This window comes from Pinus tabuliformis, chromosome 8 (assembly GCF_031772625.1).
Source record: "Pinus tabuliformis cultivar Carrire ecotype Pingquan chromosome 8, CPIR1, whole genome shotgun sequence".
Taxonomy (NCBI): Eukaryota; Viridiplantae; Streptophyta; class Pinopsida; order Pinales; family Pinaceae; genus Pinus; species Pinus tabuliformis.
In genome coordinates this window covers 1,376,797,946-1,376,807,934 of record NC_142294.1, presented here as the reverse complement: position 1 = coordinate 1,376,807,934, position 9,989 = coordinate 1,376,797,946, and positions in this window count along the sequence as shown.

Below are 9,989 nucleotides of genomic sequence, written 5' to 3'. Positions count from 1 at the left end.
TTGGTTCCACGAACTTTCCCATGTGGCTCTTCTTCCCGGAGGACACCTGGAACATATCATTTAATAAAACAGCTGCGGAATCCGGGGTTGGCTGCGGAAACCGGGATCAGCTACGGAAACCCTGTGTGAGTTGCGGAAACGCAACACTTTGAACCAAAATTCTAAACCAACAACAATCATTAGCATAATTAACAAACCATGTAAAAATTCCTAAAATACAATGATTTGAGCAATTAGATGGAGGGAATGAGTGGCAAAAGAAGGAAATGAATAGGAAAAGGAGGCTGAGAGGATGTGTAAAGAAGTGCAGGTTTGAGGCTCAACATACCCCCACTGTGAAGGTGTTGCATGTCCTCATGCAACCAAAACTTTGTCATTGTTTTTCAATCCATGTGCTCAGATGCTTCTGCCAAAACATCTAGCCTTCTTCTCTTTCTCCTTGCTGCCAAAATTGTCCTTGGTTTTCTGACTAAACACCTGAATTTCAAATTGATCAATGCCCTGCTCAACTTCTTACATTTTCTCTTCAATTTTTTGTTCTTCTTCTTCCAGAGTCCTAAGTGAAGCATGGTATTGTCATGGACAATTTTGTCCACCTTGCTTTGTTCTTTCAATGCTTCGTTTTCTTGTTTAATATGCCGGTTCAGGACTTCTAGCTCAAACACCTCCTGTTTTAAAGATTGGACCTGTTCATCAAGAGGCAATATAGTGCTTGGACCTGCAACTGATTGCTCCAAGGTCTCTAAGTAGTTATAGGCTTCTTGCTGGATGGAATCTACCTCAGGTGTTTTTCTCGGCCTGAACTCAAATTCTGATAAAGGAGGATTGTTTTCTCTTTCCTGCTGAAAAGGACTTTCCTCACGTGGAGGACTTGCCTCTATGTCTTGCTGAGATGGACCTTTTTCAGGTGTTCCTTCACCTAAGTCAATGAAATGTGATTGTTTTTCTTGGGTCACTTTCTTCTTTCCTTTGAGCCTACTTCTTCTTCTCACATATGGACTAGTGCTTACTTTCTGGGCACTCTGTTTTTCTTTTTGTTTCTTTGCTGAGGCAGCAGCTTGAAGGTGTGCTAACCTCTCTGCCAGGGTTTAAGACTCTTCTTATACAGATGGTTCAGGGGATGGATATGTCTCTTGGACAGTTATTTTACCTTTTTCCTTTTTCTGCTTCTTAGTTCTGGCTCCCTCCTCTTCTTCCTCCTGAACAGTTTCCTGAGTGTCTTTTGTAAGGGAGTCCTGAGTTGTAACATTTCTTTCTTTCCTCCTACTTCTTTTTGGGATTCTAGGGGAACTGCTAGAGGCTTCAGTTACCTCTTGGAAATGGTTTCTGATTAGAAACTTTTCCCATGTATCCTTGTTATTCTTCAATTGCTCTTCTATGAGAATTCTAATGAACCCGTGATGATACAAGTGGGGTTCAATATGGCCTACATGCTTTTGGACAGTGGAACTCATTTTCTTTAGGCTTGCTAACAGAAAGTAGGGTAAATTGAGGGCATGGCCTTCCATAAAATTCATCATAATCCTTGCATGATACATGTACATAGTGCCAAACCTACCCTCACATGTAATAAACTTCTGAACAAGTAATAACAGCGCAGACCATTCTTCTTTAATTATGTTCACAGGAATTCCTTTGGTAAATATGGAAGTATCCATACCTGGGTTCTTGAGCATGTCTTTCCATCCTTGATCATCCAGACCTCTGTTTTTAAACCATCTGTCTCCCTGCTGTGGTAAATTGGTTGCTGCTGCTATTGTGGCCTCTGTTATTGTAAATTTCAAATCCCCTACCTCCACTACATGTCCATTAAAGGACCGAGCAAACGCTTTAGTGACTTCCTTATTATAACCTCTGAATTTCTGAATAAATTTCAACCACTTTGCTTTCTTTAATGCTTCCTTCGTCTGTGGATACCCTTCTAAATACTTCGGACCCTCAGGTTCAGCTCTAAGCAGCTTCCCCATCTTCGGCTCTCAACTTCAGCTGAAGCTTTGACTATGTGTGGATGCTCAAGGAGGATGCTCACGGGAAAAAACAGGTGGATTACGGCTGTAAGTGGAGTAGCCGTAACGTAATGCAAGGTGTATTGCAGAACTGTAATCGGGGTTTGAAACAGAGCTGTGGAGTTTGCAGCGGAAATGAGAGTGGAAATGGTGGGAGTACGAGGGAGTAGAAGACAAACACGAGAAATGAGTTCAATGCATGCGGAAATGGAGTGATAAGTGGACGGAATAATGGCCGAATCCTTTAGAGTCGGGTGGCTTACGCACACGTCTCAGCGTTGGCTGCGGAAATGATGGTAAGGAGAGCCGTGGTATATTGGGTTACGTCACAGAGGTACGGCCAGTAATGGAGGAGCAGCCCCGTTTCAAGTTTTGAATTAATGATGATTAGGGGACCGTTAGAAAGGTATGAGGTGGATGAAGCATTATCGTGGAGGAGGAGTGGGATGATCTTGCCGAATCATTGCATTTAGTGGCTCTTTCCACGATTTAATAACTATGCATAAAATGACATTAAATTGTTGTTTGGAAAAGATTTTGATCATACCTTCATAAGTTTGCCATTTGTTGATTAAGGTTGCTGACCCATTATTGCTTTCTGATCTTGCAGATGCCTCATATCCTTGCTGCCCTTGGTGATGATGATACCTCTGACTGTGATTTTTGAAAACAGAGTAATCCTGGTTGTAGAGACAGAGTGTGCTGGCTGCGGAAATCGTTTCTGGCTGCGGAAACTGGTTTGAGCTACGGAAACTGAAACAACACCCTTTTGACTGTACAAAAAAAATAGTTAGAGAAGACTTAACTAAATGAAATAGTCCTGAGAGGGACTTCACTGGTGGAAATGAAATGAGATGAATGAAATGGAATGAGATGGAAGTGAAGTGGAGTGAAGTGGAATGGAGATGAAGATGGAAATGACAAGTGGAGTGAAGATGGAGAGGAAGAGAGATTTTTTTTTTTTTCTTTGGAAAATATAGAGTGTCAGGTGTCCCTGATTTTTACTCTACCTTTCCTGTATAAGACTGCCAATCTATGATTGGTTTTCAGGCTTATACAAAATATTTTTTCTTTTCTTTTTCTTTTCTTTTTTTTTTTCTTTTTTTTTTTTTGTTTTAACTAAAAGAAACAAAGACTAGGCTGATGGAGGAGAAGAATTCTTCTCCACCAGCCTCATTACAGAATTTTCTTGGAATATTTTGACAAAGTCCTCTTTTGAAAGTGGCTTATGATAAATTTTCAATCGGTGGCCATTCACAATGAGAGGAGTTTGAAACTCATCAATATTCTTGACTCGAACTGCTCCATTGCTAAAGACTTCATCAATCTCATATGGTCCAAGCCAATGAGTTTGAAATTTTCCTTTGAATTCTTTAAACTTGGAATCAAACAGTAACGCCCAATCTCCTTTTTGTAACTTTCTCTCCTTGATATATCTGTCATGCCACTTAGTTCTTTGGTGCTGAACTAGATCAGTCCTTAAAATTGCATCTTGTCTTATTTCATCTAGCTCATTCATCTGCTCCATTCTGTGCTTTTGGGCTTCTGATAGATTCATCCCCAACTGAATTGCCATCTTGAAGGTCTTGACTTGAAACTCAATGGGGAGCAAGACTTCTTTCCCATAAACAAGTTCATAGGGAGAATGTCCTGTTGTGTTCCTCCATGTAGTTCTATAGGCCCATAAGGCTTCAGGAAGCCTTTCTGCCCAATCTCTTCTATGGAGATGAACAATTTTGGTGATGATGCTCTCAAGAACTTTATTTGTGGATTCCACTTGACCATTTGCTTGCGGATGGTATGGAGTAGATTTTCTGTGCTTGATTTTGTATTCTTCCATCAGCTTCTCCATCAAGTTAGATGTAAATTGACTTCCCTGATCTGTCACAATTTCTCTTGGGACACCAAAACGAGTAAAAATATCCTCAAAAAGAAATTGAACAACTAAATTTTCAGTGGCAGAAGGCAATGCCTTGGCTTCTACCCATTTAGTAACATAATCAGTGCAAACCAGTATATACTTCTTTTGTTTAGATGGTGGATTAATAGGTCCAATGAAATCTAAAGCCCATTTTTCAAAGGGTTCGATGAGTACCTATGGCTGTAATGGCATTTCATTTGAAAGAGTTGGTCTCCCAACTCTTTGGCAGCTGTCACGCCTTCTAACATATTGTTTTGCATCTTTGAAGAGAGAAGGCCAATAATATCCCAAAGAAAGGATTTTATAGGCAGTCCTCTTGTCAGCAAAGTTTCCACCGCACAGTTCATCATGACATGCCTTAAGGATGTCAGGCATTTCATCTTCCCGAACACATCTTCTGATCACACAATCTAGCCCTGTTTTGAACAATTCATTAGAAATCCATGAATACTTTGAACTTTCCTGAATGATTTTCCTTTTCTCATCAGGAAATAAGTGTGGAGGTAGCTTCCCTGTAACCAAATAGTTAGCAATGTCTGCATACCAAGGAGTTTTAGTAGTTACTGCAAACAAATATTCATTTGGAAACTTATCCTCTACAGGAGAATCTTCATTAGTATTTTGGATTCTAGACAAGAAATCAGCTACTGTATTTTGTTTCCCTGGTCTATCTAACACAGTAATATTGAATTCTTGTAAAAGTAAAAGCCATCTTGTAACTCTGTCATTAGTAACAGGTTTGTTCATGAGATATCTAATTGCAGAATGATCAGTATGGACAAAAGTTTCATAGCCAGTTATATAATGTCTAAACTTATTGATTGCATGAACAACGGCTAAGAACTCTTTTTCAGTCACAGTATAATTTAACTCAGTGGGAGTCAAATTTTTACTGGTGTAGTAAATGGCATAAGGAATTAAATCCTTTTGACCCAACACAGCTCCTAGAGCTGTATCTGAAGCATCTGTAGAAATATGGAAAGGAAGTTTCCAATTTGGTCCGCTCAAAATGGGTGCTTCAGATATTCTTGTTTTTAAAGTTTCAAATGCAGATTGACAGTCAGGATCCCAATTGAATTCACAGTCTTTTGTAAGCAATTTGAAAAGCGGAGATGCTATCTTAGTGAAGTTTTCAATAAATCTTCTATAATATCCAGTAAATCCAAGAAAACTTCTAACATCTTTTTGACAATTTGGAATAGGTAACTTGGAGATGACTTCAACTTTTGATCTATCAACTTTAATTCCATCTCCTGAAATATGATGTCCTAAAACAATCCCTTCAGTAAACATCATAAAGCATTTTTCATGACTTAATGAAAGATTTGTTTCTTTACACCTTATAAGGAATTTTTCCAAATTTTCTAATGCCTCTTCAAATGAATTACCATAAACTGTAGAATCATCCATATAGACCTCTACGCAATCATGAATTAGATCAGAAAAGATTCCTAATACTGCCCTTTGAAATGTTGCAGGTGCATTACATAATCCAAAAGGAAGTACTCGGTAAGCAAAAGTCCCCCATGGACAGGTAAATGTGGTTTTGTCCTGATCTTCAGGTGCTACCTGAATCTGATTGTAACCACTAAAACCATCCAGAAATGAGAAATACTTTTTACCTGCTAAAGTATCTAATACTTGATCAATAAAGGGTAAAGGAAAGTGATCCTTCAAAGTTGCTTTGTTCAATTCCCTATAATCAATGTAAACCCTCCATTTACCATTCTTTTTAGGTAATATAACCAAAGGAGAAACCCACCGGCTATCTGAAATGGGGTAAATGAAGTTTACATTAAGTAACTTTTGGAGCTCTTCTTTCACTATCTCCCTAAGGTTTGGATTCATCCTTCTTTGAGGTTGTCTGATTAGTCTACTGTTTTCCTCAATGTAGATGTGATGAATGCAAGTCTTCAGATCAATACCTTTCATATCAGTATACTCCCATGCAAATGCAGTGGAATGTTTTTGCAAGACTTTGGTTAGCCCTTCCTGTTGTGATTTTTCCAAGTTTTTGCTGATATTCAATGTTTTTCCTGGAAAAATCTCAATGGCAGAACTACCAAACTCTTCCATAGAGAAAAGAGACATTTGTCTAGATGATAGATACTCAATGTTAGAATCCAACTGAAATTGTGTGTGGTCATATTCTAAAGATGGTTCAAAATTTTCTAATGTGTTCAGAATTTGACTATCTTCACTAATCTTAGAAATGGTAAAGACAGGTTGTATAGTATCTTCATCATCAACCCACTCATTATCCCCTATTTCTGTAATTGCTTTTGCTGGAGGATACAGATTGAACTTCTTTGTCAAATTATCTTCAGAAATATACATATCCCCAGACCTACAACTTATGAAAGCATCAGCTGTGGCTAGCCAAGGTCTTCCTAAAATAAGAGGATGTCCTCCTAGATTACTCTTGGGAGTTAAAATCATGAAATCCACTGGATATTCCCAAGAGTCTAGGGAGACTGGAATGTCTTCAAATACACCATCTGGTTTAATAATTGATCGATCTGCAAGTTGCAATAAAGTAGGTGTAAAAAGAAGATTAGGAAGTTTTAGCTGTTCCATAGTCTGTCTACTCATGATGTTGATAGCAGCCCCTAAATCAATCAAAGTATTTGGTATTTCTACCCCATTGATATGTGTTTTGACAATTGGACTACCGGGATCTACATATTTCTACATAGTAATTTTTCCCATCATGATATCTGCAATTTTCCCTACCAGGTGGATCCTTCTGGTATCTCTTAGTTTCCTTCCTGGTCTTTTAAGACTCAACTCCTTTATTGTTTTTGCTAGAATAGGAATCTCTTTAATGGCTTGTAACAAGGGAATCTTGATACAAACATTCTTCAATTCATCTAGAAAATTATAGTCAGGAAACCAAATTTGTTTTTCCACTCCTTTATCAATTTGTAATCTTTCAGGGAAAGGAGGTGTGGATAAGGATGCAGGTTGCTCAACTATGGGAGTTGTGGGGGTTAATTCTTTTTCTTTTTCTTTTTGAGTGTTTGGGTTTTGAAGAGATGCTTCAGAACCCTTATTGGCTTCAAGAGACTCTTCCTCAAAAATGCTTTGCTTTTGAGCATTTATAGAAGGTTTATCTAAGACTCTACCTGATCTGAGTTGTACTTCATTGAGAGGAACAATCATATAGGTAGGAAATTGTTGACCTTCCATCATGTAGGCATTTTGAGGGTTTTTATTATTGGGGTTGGGCAATGGATGAGATGGAAGTTGATTTGACTTCTGTTGGAATGGAAGCAAGAGTTGAGAATTTGGATTCTGTTGAGAAGGTTGTTGTTGTGGAAATGTCAATGATAGTTGTGGATTTTGATTTGGAAGTTGTGGAGCTTGTTGGTTTTGAAAGGATGGAGGATATTGGTAAAATTGAGCAAATCTCCCATAAGGATTTTGCATACCTTGTACCCAATATTGAAAAGTATTTTGAGGTTGGGACCAAGGTTGTTGCCAAGGATTCCAATTTGGTTGGGGTTGAAAATTCATAGAGTTGTTAAACCCTTGATTTTTTTGCCCCTGCCAAGGTCTCCTTGCAACAAAACAGAGAGATTCGATTGTATTTGGATCTTCTTGAAAGACAGCTTTGAGCCCAGGAATTGAAGGACAATCCTTGGTCTCATGGTTCTCTGAACAAATTACACATGTTTCTACAACTTTTGCATCCAAGGGACATTCCCTTAGAGCATGTTTCTTCCTACACTTTGGGCAAAAGATGGCCAAAGCCTCAGCTTCTGCTTTCTGCTTATTGTGAATCTTAAGGGTGTCTAGTTGCTCATTAAGACTCCCTAAGATGTCAGTTTTGAATTCATCAAGCATGTTGCCAATCTCAGCCCTACTTACCGATCCAGTTGCAGATTTATTTGCTCTAATGAGAGAAGGATCTCTAGGCCCTTTTTGAGTTTTGGATTTCCCCCTTGAGAGATGGACACATAATTCTGCTATATCAGAAAGTGGAAGTTGAGATACATCTCCTTTTCCCATCATATTCAAAAGATCTATCCATTCATCTCTAATGGCTTTTAGTAAAAGGGCTTTCAAGGTCTCCTCATCCAAGTTACTCATTTTTGCTCTTTTCAGATTATATTGAAATCTTTCAAGTAACTCCTCCAAGTTTTCATCTTCTTTTTGCATCATTTTGAATACCTCATCCTTGTGATTGGTGGGCATACAATAGTCTAGGTACCTATCCAAAAATGCCTGTTTCATATCATTCCAAGACCTAATGGATTGAGTGAGTAATCCCATGAACCATTTCAAGGCTGCTCCTTTCAATGTTGAAGGAAACAGTTTGAGTTTTTGAGAGTCATCCAGATAACCATAAGTTCGACACACCACCTCAAACTCAAATAGAAATGTTTCAGGGTACTCATTCCTAAACCCATGGAAGTTTAGGAGGACAGATGGTGAGATGTTTTTCATTGTGGCTCGGGAGTCCTCATCAACTATAGGAAACCCGAATGAGTTATCCCCATCCCTATTTCCTCCAATGTTACCTCTACCTCCCCCATTGTTTCCTCCTCCTCCTCTACCTCTACCTCTACCAAATCCAGTTGCTCCTTCCTCTGTCATGGTAGTTTCCCTGGAGACTTCAGAGTCTTCTAGTTCTTCTACTAAGGGTGTACGAGAAGGAATTTCTCCCTCTTCTTCAGGTGATTCTACTTCTTCAATTACAATTTGTCTCTCTGGAGAAAGAAGGAAAGGATCTCTTTCTAATTCAGATTCGATGGAAGGTATGGGAGAGTCGACTCCTGCCTCTTGAATTCCAGGAATCCTAGGGCTAGGAGTGTAAGTTGGAGATGATGGAGGTGTCTCTCGTCTATTCCTTGAAGTAGATGGAGTTGTAAAAATCGAACTTTTGGCTCTAGCTAAAAACCTTCCCCTAGAATCTCTTGCTCTATGCATGTCATTTTTTTTATTTTTCTTCAAGTCGGGCTAATAATTCTCTTTCTGATCTTCCAGGTCACTCTAGGTGCAAGAAGAGAGCATACTCAAGAAATTATTAAACCAATAAATTTCTCTTTTCTGATCCTCCAGATCGCATTAAGTGCAAGAGGAGAGCATACTTTGAGATGTTATCAATTTCCTTCCTTGAAATTTTCTTGTTTTTTTTTTAAGAATTTGGCTACCTAATTTCACTTCCCCGGCAACGGCGCCAAAATGTTTGGTCAATTTAGTGATGTCTAAATTGCAACTTTTAAATGTCAACCCAGGGCTCGTAAGCTGATGAAGTGAGGTATACTATATGTACTTAGATAACCGTTTTCTTAATCTTTTGTCGTTTTTAGCTTTTTAAGTTTGTTTTCGAATGTATCTTTCCTACTGTGATGTGATGGAAGTAATAAAGCAAGTGAAATGTGGATGATTGTGGTGATCTCTAAATGATTTCTTCAAAACTTGAAAAGTATTCTACAAGAAAGCTTGAACAACAACTGCAATAAAATCAAAGCTTAAAATCAAATAAAGGACTAATGGCATCGTCCCAGTATCTCTGCTGCTGATGAAAATGAAAATGAAATCTATATTAACTCAATTAAAAGCAAGAACAACTACTTTACACCACTTTACACTATTTTAACTCTTCACTGAAATCTAATCAATGTGAAATTTAAGTGAGACAAATCACACTATTTTAACCTTTTCTTAATCATGTGAGAACAATTATGAACAGATCAGTAATGTGAGTCTTAAAGCAAAATAAACCAAGCTGCACTAAGTGATATTTTGGCTCCAATAAAGTTAGTTGATTATAGAAAAAGAACCATCAATAAATGAACAACTTGATAACTACTGAGCAGAAAGTAAAGTGCAAGTTAAAGAAATGATACTAATGAAAATCAAACTGCAGAAAAATAAAGGTCAGTAGCCTAGACAAGATGATCACACATGCCACTAGTTATGAAAAGAAAAGAAAGAAAATTGTCCCGGGCTTGCCTAAGAAACCTGCATAACACACTGATCAGTCATGAACAAAAGTGCAGAAATGTAAATCAGCAGAATTCAAAGTTTATATACAGCTAATATACATGTTGAAA